General features: G+C 38.0%; 1 protein-coding gene and 1 non-coding gene across 2 annotated transcripts in view; one reads left to right on the top strand and one right to left on the bottom strand.

Annotated features, from left to right (window-relative positions):
- Window positions 1-20208, bottom strand: part of Nr5a2 (nuclear receptor subfamily 5 group A member 2) — a 121861-nt gene that overhangs the window by 78346 nt on the left and 23307 nt on the right.
- On the top strand, window positions 4485-4592 carry LOC125618574. Its single transcript, XR_007349913.1, has one exon. It is a non-coding gene; the product is annotated as a U6 spliceosomal RNA (small nuclear RNA).

Genomic DNA, 20208 nt, shown 5'->3' with positions numbered 1-20208 from the left:
GAGGTGGGGGCTGGGGGTGGGGCAAGCTCTTAGATTCAAACCATAGGAAAACCAAAAATAGATGCAACCAGACACCTGCTGAAAACAGTGACAAATCCCACTGACACTGCAGTGACCCCCAGTTAGTCAAGATTTAATTAAGGGGCATAATTAAGTCAGTGGAACAGAACACTAATGAGTGTTTTTTTAATACGGGTAATTACACGTAAAAATACAAACTGTGATGGAGCCCCAAATATATCATTAAAATTAACAGTATAGAATAACAGAGCACTAAGGGTGTCTCCTCTATTGCTGTTAAAAAAAGAGAGGGGAGCTGACTTCATCTCAGGTTGAATAAAACTCAGGCAAGTTTATGTTGGCTTCATGCTGGGAACATTTGTTATTCTAATTTTGCAACAATAAGTGACTATGTGTATTGAGATCCTGTTTTCAATGCAGATTCCATTGCTTTGAAGTCTTTCTGAGCTTAGCATTTTGTCCAACTGCAAATGAGCAATTAAAAGACTGTTTGCAAGTATTTGGCTTCCTATGGATGGGCTTATGGAGGTGTCCATCTGAGCTGGGAGACTTTGACAGATGCAGAAGACAGTGACATTATTTACTAATGCAGAATGAGCTTCCGTGTTAACCAGTCATGTCGGATTCTTTGTCTGGATCTTTGCTTTAGTAAGCATTGACATAACCCACAGAGCTGGGGGTGTACAGACTGGGAAATATCACAGAAGACTCTAAATACGATGGAAATAGACTGGTAACCTTTCTAACATGAAAATGAGGCACTTAGGTCACAAGGGGGGAAAAAAAAAGACTGAAATAACCACATTTGAGTCTGTGATTGGAAAGCATGACTGTGCTTGGGCCTCACCTTCTGCTGAGAGTGTTCTATCTATGGTGCTCTAAGCTGGGGCTCCCGGTCCAGAGCAGCCTTTGTCCATTCTTCTAAGCAACAAGTGGAAAAGCAGATTCTCTTAACTGCTCATACTCCTGATTGGATCTGTACAATTAGGGTTTTGGAATCTTTTTAAAAAGTCATCAGATTTTCTTCCTGAAGGTACTAAAATATGTCTCTCCATCTTTCTGCTTCTGGTCTCACCTTTACTTTGCAATATTCCAGAGAACAAGAAAAGAATATCTTTATGATCTCATGATTTAACAGAGGCCAGTTGCCAGAAACTGCATCTTTTTATTGAGGGCTGGATTTGATTTTGGGGGGAGGGAGGCAGTGGTGAGGATGGACCCAGGGTCTCTGTGCTAGGCAAATGCTCTATCACTAAACTACATCCCCAACCCAGGTCTTGATTTCGTACATATAAGGATTGATGAAGGTCTTTTGTAAATATATGCAAAAGTATTTGTAATTTATTATATAGCAGTGCCTCTCATTCAAGAATTCAATTTTTATTGATATACATTATCAGATAAGTTGTCTAATGTTAACTTCTTATCCATACATATCAATGTGTCTAGGATGAAAATGAAAATTTTTTTTCCGTGTGAAGAATTTGTTTTTCACAAAGCCAGCCAGGATAAAAATATCCACAAATAGAATTTTGACATTTTAAATAGTGGTGGGTGAACTCACCAAACCCAAGGGCAGCTGAACACAAAATAAATGGAAAGAAAAATCACCTGGTTTCTTTTCCCCTAATGCTTGCCTTCCAAACGAGCCTTATCTGGGCCAGGTGTGGTGGTGCACACCTGTAATACCAGATACTTGGAGGCTGAGGCAGGAAGGTCTTCAGTTCAAGGCCAGTCTGGGCAAGTTATTGAGACCTTCTCTCAATATTAAAGGAATAAAAAGGACTGGGGATGTAGCTCCCATGCCCTTGGGTTCAATCCCCCTTACCATTAAAAAAAAATTCTCTCTCTGGAGCAAAGTTAGTATAGCAGACAGAAGTTATAGGTGATTAATTAATTATAAAGTCAAAGATTTTACATATACACACCCAAATCCAGAGTGAATAATTTCAAGATATTACAAATGGAAGCATTAGAATTCCAATAGTTTTCTGAATATGAAATATATGAACACTCTATGAAGTTGAGGCCGAGTGATGTGTGCAGCCATACACTTAAACTTTTGAGAGACCATACAAGATGAATTCAAGTAACTGGTTCTGTTAATCTAGTGACCAGTTCAATTCATTTGTGACAATTGAGACATAGTTTTTGGTAGCATTGCCTGGTGGTTCTTGTTAAGAAAATGATTACTGGTCTCTTTGTAAAGCATCTTCTCTCTGCCAAAGCAACTACCTTAAACTTAAAAAAAAAAAAAAAAGATCATAAAATAGGGTAAGCCATTTGTTCAAAGCTTAGGGGTAGCGCCCAAACAGTCCTAAGTCAAAAGGTTTTTCAGTGGCATCTATCATTCAAGTAAGCAACTTTGGAAAGCCAAACAACTGAATTTTGGGCCTAGCTCATCTTCCCAGACTGCCTGACATGTCTGATTCCCAACATCCCTTCCACCTCTCTGTCCTTTTGCAACGCCACCCTTATCAAGTTATGTATGAATGAACAGAGGTGTCTTTCATCCCCTTCTTGCCTCATGGTTCAAAAGGAACTACCAAAATAGCAGCCACAAAAGCCCCACAGCCTGCCAACCGGCTTGCACACATCCCATTCTTAAAGACATGTGAAAGGTTGGAGAGCTCAGCAAAATTTTTATGTACGGGAGCAGGCCCAAGGAAAACTCACCCGCCATAACCAATTGTGGACAGAGGATCATCTATCAGCAGGCAAATGCAGGAACTCCAGAATGTCTCTCCTCAAATGAAATAATATATCTTTGAAAGCCAATGCCCGTTTTAGGCCCAAGGCCCATATATCAAGCCTGAGAGGCTTGTGGAATCGCTCCAGGGCCATTAACCTTCCACCTGTTTCCCCTTGTCCTTCAGGATGAGACCCTGCCCTTGATTTTACTCTCTTCCCCTGTTCATCTTCCGACAGACTGTAAATGTAAAGCAGCGGGCCTGTGAAATAATTCAAAGGCAATGGACCAGGGGCATGGTTACAAATCTCTGCCACTGGCACTGTGACTTATGCAGGCAGTTTGTCACACATGAGCCAGGTGACCTCTGTGACATAACAGAGAAAAATATCGCCGGAGATCAAAGATGGGATTCGGAGCGCTCTAAGTAACTTTGCTCCATACAGTGAGCAGGTTATCTGGTATCCAAGGATTTCCCCTTAAACCAATAACATTTGTTCTAGTGAAACAGAAAAGGTAGCCCAGGGACTCCCTAATTGAAATCACTTCTGTCAAGTAGAATTGGAGCCTTTCCTGTAACATCGGGATTAGAAATTTCTGTTGTCTTGCTCGTGCTGTGTGAATGCCAGGAAGAGGCAACATAAACCCTCCCATTCAACCTTAACGCGGAGAAATTTATAGAATTGGAAAAAGGTACAAGTGAGTCCATACAGGATTTGTTAGCTTGAATATTTAAAGGTACAGTTATGAGGGTAAATAGAAAGTTTTACTATAGCTTATAAATTTGCCAGGTCAAAGTAGTTCAGTAAATTTTTTTATTCATTAAAATGGATCATACATGTCTGTTGTGTATTATGGATAACATAAAAAATGATAGTAACTCAAGGAAGTCATGAGATCATGTGCATGAATTTGCTTGTGTTTTTGTTTTTTGCAGTGCTAGTAACGGAACCCAGGGGCCTATGCATGCTAGGCAAGTACCCTACCACTGAGCTATATATATCTCTGCCCTTAAAGTTACTTTTGAGAGTCCAAGTTTTCCCCAAATGATATTAGAATTTAGGAAAATGCAGAATCACCCATGAATGGCTTAAAAAAAGAGAGAGAGAGAGAGAGTTAAGAGCTGAAGATGTATATGGAAGGAAATTAGCAGTTTGAATATCTTAAATGTGAATTTAAACCATTTTCTAGTTTGTATTTATTGCTTAAATTATGAGTTTTCTCCACTCATTTTGGTATTCAGACTGGTATTCTCTGTTGGGTCTAGAAAATAAAGAAGACTTCGAAGTAGTCCTCTGTAGCTAGGCCCACTGTCTCTGTAGTAGGAACATTTCATTTTTAGTTTCGTCTATATTAAAAACAGAAACAATAACAGCCAGTGTTGGATTTATTGGTTGAGTGATGCAGGCACACTCCGGTTCATGCATTTCCTGTTCTAAAACAAGGAAGAACTCTAGCCAGGACATAAGTGGCATTCCCTGTTGCCCTCTACCACACATGTGCACACAATAGTATCTTTCTTTAGGTGCTACTCAAATCCTTAGCAGCCAACAACTGTAATGTGCTTTTATCATTTTTCAAGCACGCTGACACCAATGTCCAATTTCTAAAATGTTGACACTAATGTCAAATGCTTAAAAAATACAACAATACTCCCTAATTGGATCCTTATACAGTGTATATGGATCTGAACTATTACGCCATACCTGGTATATATGTACAATTAGTGTAAGTCATTTAAGAATTACAAAAATGATAATTAGAAAGTTCTGATGTGCTCGCTTCGGCAGCACATATACTAAAATTGGAACGATACAGAGAAGATTAGCATGGCCCCTGCGCAAGGATGAAAGTTCTGATGCCAAAGTTTGGAAAAATTTCAAATACCAACTTAAATCTTCACAAAAATAGGAAGCTGCCAATCTTCTTTAGTCAGCCTCTGAGTCTTTCATCTGAGACCTTCCCCAGGCTTCAAAGGGTCAATGAAGTCCTGAGGACTGCATGCAAATTTTTCTGTTTATGCATTTTTCTGGAAAGATTAATAATACCTTTCATCAGATTCTCTAATGTGTTTGTGATTCCAAGGAATGTTAACCATGACTGTGATAGTATAGATTATGCAATCTTGAAAGATTTTGTTACTATACTAAAAATAAAAAACTGGGAGCTGGGTGTGGTGGTATAGCAGCTGTTAATTCCACCTAGTAGGGAAGCTGAGGCAGGAGGATTGCAAATGTGAGGCCAAACTTGGTAATAGCAAGACTCTGTTTCAACATAAAAAATTTAAAGGGCTAGGAATGTAGCTCAGTGGTAATGTGCCTCTGGGTTCAATAAAAACAAAACAAACAAACAAGAAAAATTGTGAGATCTTGTAAGGATCCTAGAGGTCATCCACCTGACCAGGTATTTTTGCATCTGAGAATAAGAGGGAGCCACAAAACTCAATTTATGAAAACAATAGGTAGTGCAAATAATGGGACCCAAGATTCTCACTTCCTAAACCCAGGACCCTTCCACTATGAGTTACCATCTTCCCTTTGACTGTTGTTTGAGTCTGATTTTGTTTTATGTCACTTTAAATAATTTTTCTGTGATATACAAATCTAATTGTGAAAAATACATGTTTGCAAAAGAACATAAAACATTTTAATATTTATGGCCTTAGGCACCTATTGCTATGAATAAATGGTAAGAGGCTTTCATTTGTGGACTAAAATTTGTTTTTATAAAAATACCAATAATTAGAATGGTAGATATTATGCCTTGAACTTTTGTTTGGTTTTCTTCCTGAAAAAAAGATCATTTGTTTATATTTCTTATGGCACAGCATACCTAAGTTTTAAGTAGCTTTGTTGCATCTATTTAGTTTTAAGTATATTTTGCAGTGTTTCTTAAAAAAAGTAATATTTAAATTACATAGATCAATCCATTGTCATATAGTAAATAAGATTAATGGATACTCCATTTTAATATTTATAAAAGTTTCAACCCAAGATCACGCAACTCTGCCTATCTTCAATAAATATTTCTACTTAATATTGTTAAATTCTATTTCCAAATTACTAAGAGAAGCAATGCATACTATTCAATTAAGTTGAACTTATTTCCCTACTAAATAAAATACTAAAATACCAAATCTAAAACACTTAAATCTGAAGAAATATATCAGTTGTTGTCAGAATTCTCAAATAAAAGTAAGATATTGGCTATTTTCAGTAAGCCACTTAAGTCATTCCTTTTAGAAAAAAGTATATGACCAAAGGGGGGGGGGATTCTCATAATAAGTTATCCTAAAAATTTTAACTCACTAATTTTCTATGATTTAAACAAATAAAAGATGGTTAGCCTTCTGCCAGAAAAAAAAAAAAAAGTCCTGGGCATGAATCACTGCTTACATTCTTTTCCATCCACAAACAATTTCATTTGGGAAGGTTGCCACATAGTATCGACAGTGACAACAAATGGCATTGTCCCATGAACATCTGTTTCCGACTCCCACACTGATACTGCAGGCCACTGGTTGGGACTTAGTTGGTCTTCACAAATTGCTGAGCCACAAAGGAACTGGAAATCACTGGTACGTTGAGGTTTTATTATTGGAACACAGGAAAACTTTATCATCATGCTGGGAAGTTCTGTATCTTTTGAAATATTGGAACCGGGGTTATGTTAGCACATTAAACCGTGCGGAAGACTACTTCTGAAGAAAGGGGAGGGAAAAAAAATCATTTCTTGTCTATTATGTCCTTGGGTTGAGGTTCCCACTTCATCTTCATATAACTTCCTCACCCACCCTCAACTAAAAACTATTTTGTTTTTTAAAGATGTTATTGAATTTCGTTTCTTGTGAAAATTGAGAGAACATTTGGAATACCAAAGAAATTCTAAGCCAACATGATAAATAAACACTATTGTTTCTTAACAAAAAAACATTAGATGAAACCAGAAGAGCTTTTGTATACACTTTTATTTTTTTCTTCTAAATTCACACTACCAAGCTGACATTGTCTGAAACCCTGGCAACAGAAAGCTCACAAAGACCCCTGACTAGAATATCCTCACCTCAGTGCCCAGGGTTAAAAGGAGCCGAGCAAAGAGCTGCTAGGACCAAATCCAAAATGAACAGCATAAATGGAGGTGGTGACAAGACACAGATATGGAACTTCTGTTTTACACTTGAACCTGTGCTGTGAGCTAATGGCTTATGCTAGTCTATCAATAACCATTAAGTGCACAGGACAGATTTCTACTGGCTTACATTGTTCCTCCCCGTGGCGTTTAGTTTTAACAAAAGCAATAATGGAAATGAAAAATTTTCGCAGTGGTAATTCTAAACAAAATATGCTCCAACTATTTTGCATACTCCAAAGTCATTTGCATATTGCTTCAGCTAGAGGGTCCCCCTCTTTTTGGTGGTTAAAAATGGGATGGCATATTAATGGAAATGTTGAGTAGGATGTGCAATCAATGTCTGACCTGGACACATATTTTAATGTTTAATTCTAAAAAGGCATATTGACAATCTATAAGATACTGTTTACTTCTTTTGACATTACATATAATAGTCTCTCAAAAATTTTGTGGAATAGATCTCTAAATGAAAAAATCTGACCTTTCTGGTTGAAGATAAACCAATAATAAATTTCTACTGCTGAGAAATAATCCTTATACTTATTTTGCTTAGAATATGATCTTTCACCAGAATACAGTTTATGATATGTTCTAAGTATTAATCTAACTATTGCCAAATACCACATATTCATAATTTCACATGCTGAAAACCACCAAAAACATATTTTAAAAATAATCATTCAATCTATTATTACTACTTGTGGGAAAATATATTCATATTTGGATAAGTTATTTTTTTTCTTCATTTGACTCCAGTTTGTACTGATGTTTTTTGAAAATCAAAGTATTTGAAATGTATGTATCTCTCACTTTTAAAGACAGTCTACAATCTATTCTTAAATAATTACATTCATAGCTACTTATCAAAACAAGAAAAAAAATCTGGGCTGGGGATGCACTTCCATGGTAGAACATTTGCTGAGCCCATGCAAGATCTGGGAGTCAATCCCCCCAGTACCACCAAAAACAGAAAAAAAGAAAAAAATGAATAAATAAACAATTGGAAATTAGAAGTAGATCTGATAATACTTATGTATAAGAATTCTTGTGATAGAACTGAAATTTGTTGTGTATTATATAGGACAATAGCTTATGTCTATATTGTTGTTTATGCTTTTCAAGGTACTTTTACCTGCCACTAGCTCATCACGGGTGGCTCTTGTAAGATAAATAAGTACAGCTATTTTCCTCCCTTTATGTGCAAAGAATCCTTCAAGATTGACTTAGCTGATTCAAATGGTAGTAACTTTGCAGTTTTCCCCTCCATAGTCAGAGTCCCTATGCTCTGCATTCTGGCAACTTATCTCATTTCTATTGTACACCCTTGGTTAAACCTAATTGTATCTTCACAGGTCTGTTTGGCTGCCAGACCTGGCTTGTGAGCAAGGACTTTGTATCTTTCTTTGGCACTGGGGGTCAAACCCAGGACTTCACACAGGCTTGGCAAATGCTCTCCCACTGAGTTAAATCCCCAGCTCTAGGGACTAGGTATTTTAATTTACCTTGTATCCCTACTGTTCAGAATTATACCTGGCACGTAACAGGACTCCATGTATATATATTTACTACAGGAGTTAATCAGGACATGGTGGTTCAAAAACAAACAAACAAACAACAACAAAAAAAACTATGTGTATTTGTGTGTTTGTGAGTATGTGTGTATGTGTGTATTCAAATGTTTTGACCCAGGTTGTGGCGTTCATGAGTGGCTCAGGTGAACAGGCTGAGCTCCTGGTTCAGGTCTGTCTACTGTGGATGACTCCTTCCAACTTCTGGCATGAACTGACCCTCTAGAGATGTCATCTGATAATGACCAAATAAGTTAACAAAAAGGCAAGCCTTCGGTGCTGATTTTAGTAAGGAAGTAAAGATAAAATTCTTCATCACACCTTGTGTCACCCAGAGGAAACGTCAGCCTGCCAATTTTACAAACATGCCAGTAAAAGAATTTCCTTGGCCAAGTGACAGCGTGGAAATGTCCTTTTTAAAAATCAATTAACCCCCTGAATCCGAGAGCTTGCTCAGAGCATTTCCTAGGCCATGGAATACAAGGCTCATGGAGATGCTGTTCCCCTTTCTATTTCTGGACACCTTCTTTTGTTCATTGGTGCTAAGAATAGTGGCAGAGCTGGGGGCACTATTTATAGTCCTGAAAACAGTATGGCTCTGTGAACACTTTATTCATTTATATTTCCTGTGTTTATTGTTACCTTACCTTTTTAGTAATTAAAAGTGTTCATCCAAGATTTTATTTAGTAACAAATCAGTTGTAAATAGCATTTCTTTTAATATATGAAAGCCTATCTTTAGACTCCATTAAATATTTCGCTCCCTTTCCGTATTAACTAAAAACAGATTTCAATGGTGGGGGAGGGGCATACAATTGTGTTTTCCTTCCAAATTGCATATGAAATCTAGTGATTTGACCTTTAGGTGTTTTGATTAAAAGAGTCTCAGTGTATGCAGCAACTCACACCTTCTCAAATCACTCATGTTTCCTTTTAAATGTTGAAGTAAAATTTCTAGTATGGCTACCCCACCATGCATTCATAATTAATAAACTGTAACTTTATTTTTTAGAGCTTTCAATTGTTTTAAAACATGACTAGAAAATGTAATATTAAAAATGTCCCCTCTGCCTCACAAAAAATTTCTTACTGGAAGACAACGTCTCTGAACATGGTCCCACTTGGGACTTCCCTTTGAAACAGATGAAATTTTCTGGTCCAAGAAGCACCCAAAACCAGAACCCAGTTTTACCAGAAGTACTTCTGCTACTCCTTTGACTTTTGACAAGTGACCTAGACCCTGTGCCTTTGGAAGCATGTTCTGGTGAGGACAATCCTATCATGTATCCATCACAGCACAAACAAACAAAAATGTATATTCTGCCATCCTGAACCAACATTCTGCATCCATGGTGATCTATATAACAGTACAGACTGATTTGACCCCAGGTCGGACTCAAGGTAGTTTGTGTGCATCTACTTTTAAATTGATCAATTTTGAAGACCTTCAGGGGGAAAAAAATCTGCTAAATACTGTGACTGGCTCTATGGCTGAGTAGGGAGATACTGAGGAACACAGGTGGTAGTGTTGCCTGCCATCCCTGTGAAATATCTGCTCTGCCTTTCATTCCAACCTCAAAATGCACTAGGATAGAGACAATGAGGGGCTTATCTCAAACACTCCCGTTTAGAGAAATAATCAGCAGTTAATTGGAGCATTCAATCTCAAAAGCTCTCTTTAAATAAAATATTTTTTATTCCTCTGCTTTCAAAGTGATCGAACTAAGAGATTCAGCAAAAGTGGGAGCAATTATGTAAACATTTATTCACCAATTCTCAATATGGGATAATTTAGCTATTGGATTTGCTCTACACTCAAATGCAAGGGAACAATGGATTTGGGGGCACCTTTGTTGTGTGTCATTTCAATGTGTTCAAAGTGTCATTTCAATGTATTTTTACCTAATGTTTTGTTTTGATAAAGTTAAAGCGAAATAAATACTCTTCAGCTCCTAAGCCATTGTGAAACATCACATCTGTGTAGCAAGTAATTATACATCTAAGCTAATTATTGATATTAGGTATTTTTCCTCTACCTCCTGAGGTGAAGTAGGATAGTGCTCAAAGCTATGGGAAAATCTACAGCAAGAGCACATGAAATAATATTTTGTGGATATCAGTTCCTCTGTCTCCAAATGTGTTTTATCTGGTATCTTTGATTTAGAAATCAAACAACATTAAACAAAATAGTTTAAAACAAATGATTTGACTGATTGAAAATTTTTGCTAGTTAGTCATCTGGGTAAATAATTCTGAACCAAAGAAGTCAGTTGCTCAAAAAAAAAAAGAGCATCCCATAAAAGGACATGTATTCAGAAAGGTAAGAAGTTTCGTTCTCATTTCAAAAGATGAACTCACTTTCACTCTCTTACAAAGGATTCCCATTTCCACTATTCCTTATGGACTCTTCCAGAATTCCCCCATTTCCTTGAGAGCCTTAACATATTGGCACTGTTATGCATCATCATAAAAGCTCACATACATGCACTCAGGTATCAGTATTCTTATAGTGCAAAAGCCAGCAACTTAAACCAGTCCTTACTCAGGCTTGTCTACATGTTTAGTTAATTTTTAGATTTTTGATTAAATGTTATGCAAGAGCAATTGGTGAAATCTATTGATGATCACTTTATTTATCTGAAGCATATTTCCTGACTGGTAGACTATTTAAAAATAGAGATCATCAGTCACCTGAAAATATGACTGGCTCAAAATTTGCTAGGCAGCTTTCTTTTTTTACTTTAATTACTCCTTAAATGAAAAGATCCAAGCCCACATGCACAAAGGCCTTTGCCCTCCATTCATTTAACTAATGTGACAGCTTACCATGGACAGGAAAAATCACCTAAAACCCATGTGTACAAAACTACTCTTTTGAAATGCAAATCAAAACTCACAAAGATTTCATCTCACTCCAGTTAGAATGGCACTCTTCAAAAATACAAATAACAATAATTGCTGGCAAGGATGTGTGGGAAGGAAGGTATGCTTATATACTGTTGGTGGGAATGCAAATTAGTACAACCACTTCGGAAATCAGTGTGATGATTCCTTGAAAGACTAAAAATGGCACTACCATATGACCCAGCTATCCCACTCCTTGGTATTTATCCAAAAGATCTAATATCAGCACACAATAGTGACACATGCATACCATTGTTTATAGCAGCACATTTGACAATAGCTAAGTTAAGTAATCAGCTGGGGTTCCCATCAGCAGCTGGATGGTCAAAGAAAAGGTGGTGTATATTCTCAATGGAATTTTATTCTCAGGCATAGAGAAAGAAATTGCATCATTTGCAGGTAAATGGATGGAATTGGGAAACATCATACTAAGCGAAATAACCCAGACTCAGAAAGTTAAAAGTTAAATGGTATTTCATATGCAGAACTTAAAAAGAGTCACACACACACACACACACACACACACACAAATAAGGAATTAAAGAGAGATCCCATGAAAATAGAAGGGAAACCAACAGGGTAGAGGAAGGGAAGAGAGGAAGGAGAGGAGGCATCTACCAAATTATGCTTCATCATGGACGAATACACTACAATGTATCTAGCTTCTACATATAATCATAATGCAGTTATTAAAATAATAAAAACTGAAATAATAATACTAATAGAGGGGAGATAAGAGATTTGGGCAAGCAGATCGGGGGAGAGAGAAGTGGAGGGAAAGGGTAGGTACTGGAGAATGAGATTGATCAAGTTATGTGGATGTACAAATATTGCATAACAAATCCCACTATTATGTATGATTATATTGCACCAGTAAAAAAAAAAAATACTCCTTTGGTCCCCTATACAATGTATATCAGTCATACTACCTCTCAAATGAAAAGTACTTGAGTACTCATTTCCTTTCTCTGGCAATACTAGAAGTAAATAAAGAAAATTTTTCCTTCTTTGTTTTTAAACCTTCCAGCCCCTGATTACTGGTGATTAAACTCAGGGATGCTTTACCATTGAGCTATAACCCCAAACCACCACCAGCTTTTTTTTTTTTTTTTAAATATCAAGACATGGTGTAGTTAAGTTGCCCAACTTGACCTTGAGCTTGTGATCCCCCTGTCTCAGACTCCTGAGTTGCTGGAATTACAGGGGTGTACCACTATATCTGCTTGGTTCTTTTTAATTTTCTCAAAGCCTTTTTAATTTATGTCAAGCTTTGAACTCAAGAGTACACTGGAAACCAGGCATAGCTCTAGAGAGAGAGTTCTTTATCAAAATTATAATAATTGACTTTATTATTTTATTTTTGTGGCACTGAGGATTTGAATCCAGAGATGATATACCACTGAGCTACAAACCCAGCTCTTCTTATTCTTTGTAAGGTCTCACTAAGTGCCTCCAAATTGCTCTCTTGGTGGGTTCAGCCTCAAGTGACTGGGAGTAGCAGCATCCAGCTAATATTCCATTTTAAAGTCAACTTGCGTACATCTTAGATGATAACTACATATGGATCTGTGTACATAATTAGAAATCATGTTTTACAATGTACTTTGTGTGTGTGTGTGTTTGTGTGTGTGTGTGTTCGGTACTAGGGATTTAACCCAGGGGTGCTGTATCACTGAGCACACTAAAAAAATAAATAAAATTACCTTTGGGCTGTGTGTATAACGTTCATATAAAACAAATGAATTTCGTGTTTAGACTTGGGTCCCATCTTCAAAATATGTCACTATACATCTGTGAATAGTGCTCCCAGAGTGTTATTATTATTATTATTATTTTTTTTTTTTTTTGAGAGAGGGTCTCTCTAAATTGCTCAGGCTGGTCTCAAAATTTCAATTCTTCTGCCTTAGTTCTCTCCAGCCTCTGGGATTATAGCCATGCAACCTGATGCCAGGCTTCTAATGTGTTTTTTTTTTTTTTCTTTTTTTGGTACCAAACAATAATAAACCCAGGGGCACTTAACCCCTGAGCCACATTCCCGGCCCTTTTTATGTTTGTTTAGGGCCTCACTAAATAGCTGAGACTGGCTTTGAACTAGACTCCTCCTGCCTCAGCCTTCAGAGCTGCTGGGATTACAAGCATGTACCTCAGCACCCAGCCCAACGTATTTTTAATGAGCCACTTAAGAATTCTAATCTTTTTACTTAAATATGGAAGGCAAGATTGGATAAATAAAACCAAATAGGAAGCTTGAGATTACTTAATAAAGATTGAACAACCCTAATCCAAAAATCTGAAATCCAGTACACTCCAAAATTCCAAAGCTTTTGAGTGCCAACAAGTGGAAGATTTTATACCTGACCTCATGTGAGTGGTCACTGTCAAATCACAGGCACACTAAAATATTAAGCAAAATTACCTACAGGCGTGTGTACAGGGTTTATTTAAAACAAGGGAATTTCATGTTTAGACTTGGGTCCCACTTTTCATTTATACATATTCAAATAGTCCAGAATTACAAAAAAGAACCAAAAATACGAGATCCTAAGCATTTTAGATAAGGAAAATTCAATTCAATCTGTAGTTTATTAGGTGATACCTCTTAAGAACAGAAAACTGAATTTTTAGGCTATGGGGCCCCTAAATTCACAGAACCCTAAATTCTTCTAAGGAAATGATTTTAAAACCTATATCTATAGAAAATATTCTTTTTTTTTTTGTGGTGCTGGGGGTTGAATCCAGGGCCTTGTACATGTGAGGCAAGTGCTCTACACACTGAGCTATATCCCCAGCTCTAGACAATATTCTTATTATTATAGAGTATGAATTCTTTATGAATCCTTCATCGAAAGCAAAACAGAATTTACATCACTTTTTATTTATTTATTCCTTTAAAAGGTTTTTTTGTGTGGTGGGGATTAAACTCAGGGGCTCTTTACCATTGAGCTACATTTCCAGACTTTATTTTTTATATTGAGATGACCTCACTAAATTGCTCAGGCTGACCTCAAATGGTGATCCTCGTGCCTCAGCCTCCCAAGTTGTAGGATCACAGACATGCTTGATATACATATCAGAAATCCCTTAAGGTAAAAATTGTGAAATAGAAGTAATGGGAGGGTGCCTGGTATCAGCCAGTCTAGGTGAGGGAATATGGAATGATTAAACAGCCAGACAAGGTTCAACAATGCTGCAAATGTTGAGTTTAACACGCAGAAAAATCACTTATTTAGTCTACAGGCATGACTATTCTGATAGTCCCAAGGCTGATGAGAATTTATTTTTAGGAAGAAAAACTAAAGGTATCTGGGGTTAACATTCTATATTAGTCAAATTGATTTGTCTAGACTTAAATGCCATTAGATCACATTTTAAAATATTATCATCTATGTGAATTTCTAGGTTCATTCTCATCTCTTCCTGGTTCAATGATGCTCTACATGAGAAATACCTGAGCAAAACTGCAAATCAGAAGCAGAGTCTCTGTAACTAATGGGCTTAACCTGCAGGAACCTTCACATGCATGGGCACTTCCACGGCACTTGGGAACCCAATCCATGTGTACACACAAGGTCTAATGTTTTGGGAAATCATGCAAGAGGAAGATTTTTGTTTATTTGTTTGGGAGCTTTCTAAATTATGTAAGCTTCAGGGTTCACAAAGTTGGGATCAACTTCTGTTACACCTGCAAGGAGCTTTTCAACTGCAAAGATATTAGATAACACTGTATCATTTTGTTTTTCCTTCTACTTCTACTTTTTTTTTTAATGCCTAGAGGTACTAAATATTGGTACTAAAGGTACTAAATATTGGGAAACCAAGTCCTTTTAGAATATTGAAAGATGTTATGAAAGATGTTATAGCAGATAAGGCGCTGGGGTTGTAGCTCAGCCGTAGAGCCCTTGCCTAGCACATATCAGGTCCTGGGTTCATCCCCACCAATACACACACCACAAATTAAACAGATAAAATGCTCATCTATTAATGGGGTTATTGATCCTGATATGTACGACATATTCATCTCATTTATAATATTGCAGATAAATCCCTGGATTTGTTTTATGATTCAAACACTGACCAATGTTCTGTCCTGTGGGGGAGAAAAGCCTTGGAAAGACTGTGTCTTGGATACCTTATGCCACTGAAGGAAACAAAGTTGAGAGTTGTTTTGTGCTGTGCTGGGGATTGAATCAGGGCCTCACACATGCTAGGCAAGAGTATTCTACCACTGAGCAGCGTCCCCAGTCCTAAGAGTTCTTTAAAGAGCAACAAAGATGATTAAAGACTTGAAGGTAAAACTTAGTGTTTAAACTAACTAGCAATTTTAGCATTGTTAAAAAAAGAACCACAACAACTATGGGAGCCATCATTTTATTTTGTAGAGTGCAAGCTGTCTCAGTCACGAATTGCAAATAAAAGCCAATTAGACCTTTAAAGGAAAAACAACAACAACAACTATTGAGTTAAACAAACTAGTCCTATGTCAAGGCACTGACACAAAGTATGGGCCAAATTATTCTAGAGAATCCATAGTGAGGTCCAAAGAATACTTCCAAATGCAATATCCCAAATTCCTAATGTATTACAAGGGGTCCAGCTGGGTGTGGTGGTGCACACCTGTAATCCCAGTTACTCGAGAGGCCGAGGCAGGAGGATCACAAGTTCCAAGCCAACCTGGGTAACTTAGCAAGGCCCTAAGAAAATATATTACAATTAAGCAATGGGTCATGTACAGTCTCTACTGACAGACCCAGAGGGAATGATATATACTACCAAAGGAAGGATTCAAGTTGTATATAAAGAAATGTCTGGAGTGCTGATCAAATCCAAAACAGACAGCCAGGGAACTTGTAGAGAGGATCCCCGCCCTTGAGAAGTCTTTGAGAAGAGCTTGAGTGGGGTGGTTTAGCTGTGCTTGCTCGAATAAAAAGGATTAGAATAAATCAATAGTTCCCAGAGGGGGCATCTGAGAACCAGCCCTGGCATCTGGATGTATCTGTTCGGGAGATCTTAGACACTGCAGGACTTGTCCCTAGAGATTCTGATTCCTCTTCTCCACAAATGCCTCCCCAGGGTTTAAGCCAGAGACATAATTTCGCCTGTCTCATCTTTTCCTCTCAAGTCCTTTTAGACAATTTCATTGGCTTTCTCTCAACATGTCCTGGGGGCATCCCCTTCTCCCCCATCTCTGTTCTCCTACCCTGCTCTAAGCCACCATAATCTCTCCCTGGATTGCTGGACCTCCCACATTCATTCCTGTCACTTCAACCCATTTCCCACCTGCAACCACAGCGATATGTGTTCCTGATGAGAACTTGATGAAGTTACTCCACTGCTTACTTCTGTGAATTTCCAGCTCCAAACAGAATACAACCAAGGCCCCTCCATGAGCTGGACCTCAGCAAATTCTGTGACCTTATCAAAGCCACTCTTCCTCTCAGTCACTGGTTTCTAAGGGTGGGCACTGGCCTGCCTTTTTCCTCCTGTCTATTGAAAACACCAAGCTAGTCTGTACCACGGGGTGCTCTGCACATTTCTTTCCTGTGCCTGCACTTCAGGTCTCCAGATTGACCCAGGGGAGTCCTGTCTTGCTGTTCAGACCTCAGCTCAAGGGTTGAGGGTCAACTTTTCCCACTGGTCCTCTCTGAAGCCCTCTCACAGCTCCCTCTCACCCTCCACAGGCCCTACCTACTGGCCATCAATCAACACAACCTCATCTGCTTCCTTCTCACACAAACCTGGGCACCAATAAAAGCGCCCTTGTAGATCTCCTTCACTCCAGTAGCCCCAGGTCTAGAACAGGACTTGACACATGATGGGTGTTTAATTAACATATGTTGAGTGAATGAATGAAGGAATGAATAATTCATCAGGTCAGGTTAGGATTTAGGAATAATCTATTTTTAAAACCTGGTGTGATCACTTAGGTATCCTGGGCTGGGACAGACAGCCCCCTAAATGTACACGTACACTAGAAGGTTGATTTGGTGCCAATAAATCAAGGACTATGAAATAAACACTCTTATATCAGCTTGAAGTTAAAAAAAAAAAAAAGATGTACTAGTCAAAAAGGATGATGTTACAGGGGCTGGGATGTGGCTCAAGCGGTAGCGCGCTCGTCTGGCATGCGTGCGGCCAGGGTTCGATCCTCAGCACCACATACAAACAAAGATGTTGTGTCCGCCGAAAACTAAAAAATAAATATTACCAAAGTGTGAAATATGATATATCAAGAATTATGTAATGTTTTGAACAGCCAACAATAAAAAATAAAAATAAATAAATAAATAAATAAATATTACAATTCTCTCTCTCTCTCTCTTAAAAAAAAAAAAAGGATGATGTTACAAAAAGAAATTTTAACACATCAAATTTGTTTAAATTAAATATGAAACAAAGGACCAAGACCTCAATTACGTACATGTCACCAACAGCAAAATTTACCTAAAGGAAAAAAAGTCCTCTTGGAAAAAATAACAAAAACAACAGCCTAGGGTTAGGGCTGGGGCTCAGTGGCAGAGCGCTTGCCTAGCACGTAGGAGGCACTGGGTTCAATCCTGAGCACCACACACACAAAAAAAGGTATTGTGTCCATCTACAACTAAAATAATAATAATAATAATAATAATAATAATAATAATAATAATAATAACAGCCTATAAGACATACCAACCGACTGGGTACAGTGGCACACACCTGTAATCTCAGTGGCTCAGGAAGCTGAGGAAGGAAGACCTAAGTTCAAAGCCAGCCTCAGCAACTTAGTGAGGCCCTACATAATGTAGTGAGATCTTGTCTCAAAATTAAAAATAAAAAGGGCTGGGGATGTGGCTCAGTGGTTAAGCGCCCCAGGTCAATCCACGCTCCCGCCCAAAAAAATCTGTGAAATTATATTGCAGGCATATGTCCAGTAATTATGATGGTACTGGGTTCTCTACCTAAGTTTCTCTGGGGGCTTCCCTTAGCCTGGAACAAATTTATGTAAATGCCCCTCATCATCACCCAGCTTTACCTCTTTCTCTTTCCCCCCACTCAACCCTCCTGCATGGGAATCACACCAAGGTTGCGGGAAGCACTGCACCAACACCTGTATGGTTCTGCGCTTGCTGTTGTCTGCTAGTGTTGCCTCCACGCCCCGCCCACCTGGTTCTCAGCTCCCACTCTTCTTCCTAGACTCCTCTGGGGAGTAACTTTCTCCCTCCCTGACCTCTTCCCCTCCCCGACACTGGGTTAAAAGCCCTCCAAAGAGCTTCACTGCATGCTGGACTAATCTCTCTTTCAGTTTCAGGGGTCAGTTTGTTGTCTATGGGAATTAAATTTTATATTTTAGTTCCAATGTCATCTTAAATCTTGGTGCAAATCTAGACAGGATCCCGCGTGTGCCATTCTTACAGTGCTTGCCTGAGATTTCAGAGTCAGAGCTCACCTTTGTTTTGGTCCTGCAGCAAAATCAGAAAGGGGAGGGGGTCCTATGTTGACAGAGAAAAGTGCCTCAAGGACTAAAGGGGTGTCCAGTGAAGACTACTGTTGTCTTTAGCAATTTAACAAAGAGATGAACCCATGGTAGGAGTTCGATCAGTGTTTAATGAATGAATAAGTGAATGAAAGACGTTGAATCAAACCCTAAATCTAGCCTAATCCTAGGTGGAACCTTCTCCTTTATGGCCAAAGTGTTTCAAGGGCAGTGTGTTTTATTCAACTGTGAAGACAAGTGCCACCTCCTAGAGAAATGCCAGCATGGAGAGTTTTGATCTTTTTCAAAACACATTTCAGTCTCAGCTGGACTTTCCTAAATCTATTACAGGAATGAAGTTGTTTTCCCAATTGCAACATTTCATTGTTTCAACCATGAAAGTCATTCTCAACAGTCAAATAAAACTCCTTTGAAAACATGCATAACCCCTAATCCCCATTTATGAGTACAAAATATGAATGCTTTTGTAGAAGCACGTTATTTCTCACAACAGTGCACCAGGGCTATTGTGTTTCCAAGGCAGATATCTGATGTGATCTGAATCGAATGTAAACAACAAATTATTGTGTTCAAGCATCTTCCCTTGCTTCATGTACGTGCCAAACAGATCCAGAATTTTTTTTTTCCCTCCAAAGCTGGAGCAAGAATCAATTAAAGTACATAATAATGTGTTAACTAGCTAATACAGCAGTTAACATTAAGGGGCATTTCAAGCCTCTGAGTTTTTAGAGGCAGAGCTGTTCTTTCATTTGCTCTGTAAGATCTATAATTGAAAGAATACCGTGAGAGACGCCTTTCATCAGCTCCCCGAGTTACATTTCCCGCTTTGATAACTGTACAAGGAAAATCTAAGGCACTTCAAGCTACCCAATTACATTTGATTAGCTAGTCAAAATAATGTAACAGCTTCTCATCACCCAAAGGAAAACTTTTGAAGAATTCTGTTGCCAACATGTCTGCACCAACCCTAATCTATATCATTATTTTACAAGGGGAAATGTAATATTTAGTAAGTTTTTTTTAAATCAGGCCATGAGTAAAGCCTCTTCTGCATCACAACTTTAGATCAAAAAAGCACAATTGTGATAGGATGTGTATGATAAAGAAGCATTTGTGGAGATTTCAGAATTGACCAGATATAGGGGTGCAAATAAAATAACATGCGTTAGATCGAGCCAGCGTTTCAGAGAACAGATCTAAAAACAGGATATGCAGTCAAAACCCTGTGATATATACACACCAGATCTGCCAAGGAAAATTATTCAGGACCCCAAACCTATGCATAAGTGTAGTGATTGATTAGCAAATAAGGGAAAGAATCTGTATAAAAATCAGCACCATTAAGAAGCCATTTAAAATATCATTCTGGAATTTTCAGATCATTGAGACTATTTATTGAATGTTCCTTTAAAGTAAAGACAAAA

Source organism: Marmota marmota, unplaced genomic scaffold (genome assembly GCF_001458135.2).
Source record: "Marmota marmota marmota unplaced genomic scaffold, marMar, whole genome shotgun sequence".
NCBI classification, from domain to species: Eukaryota; Metazoa; Chordata; class Mammalia; order Rodentia; family Sciuridae; genus Marmota; species Marmota marmota.
This window is presented reverse-complemented; position numbering and strand designations above follow the sequence as displayed.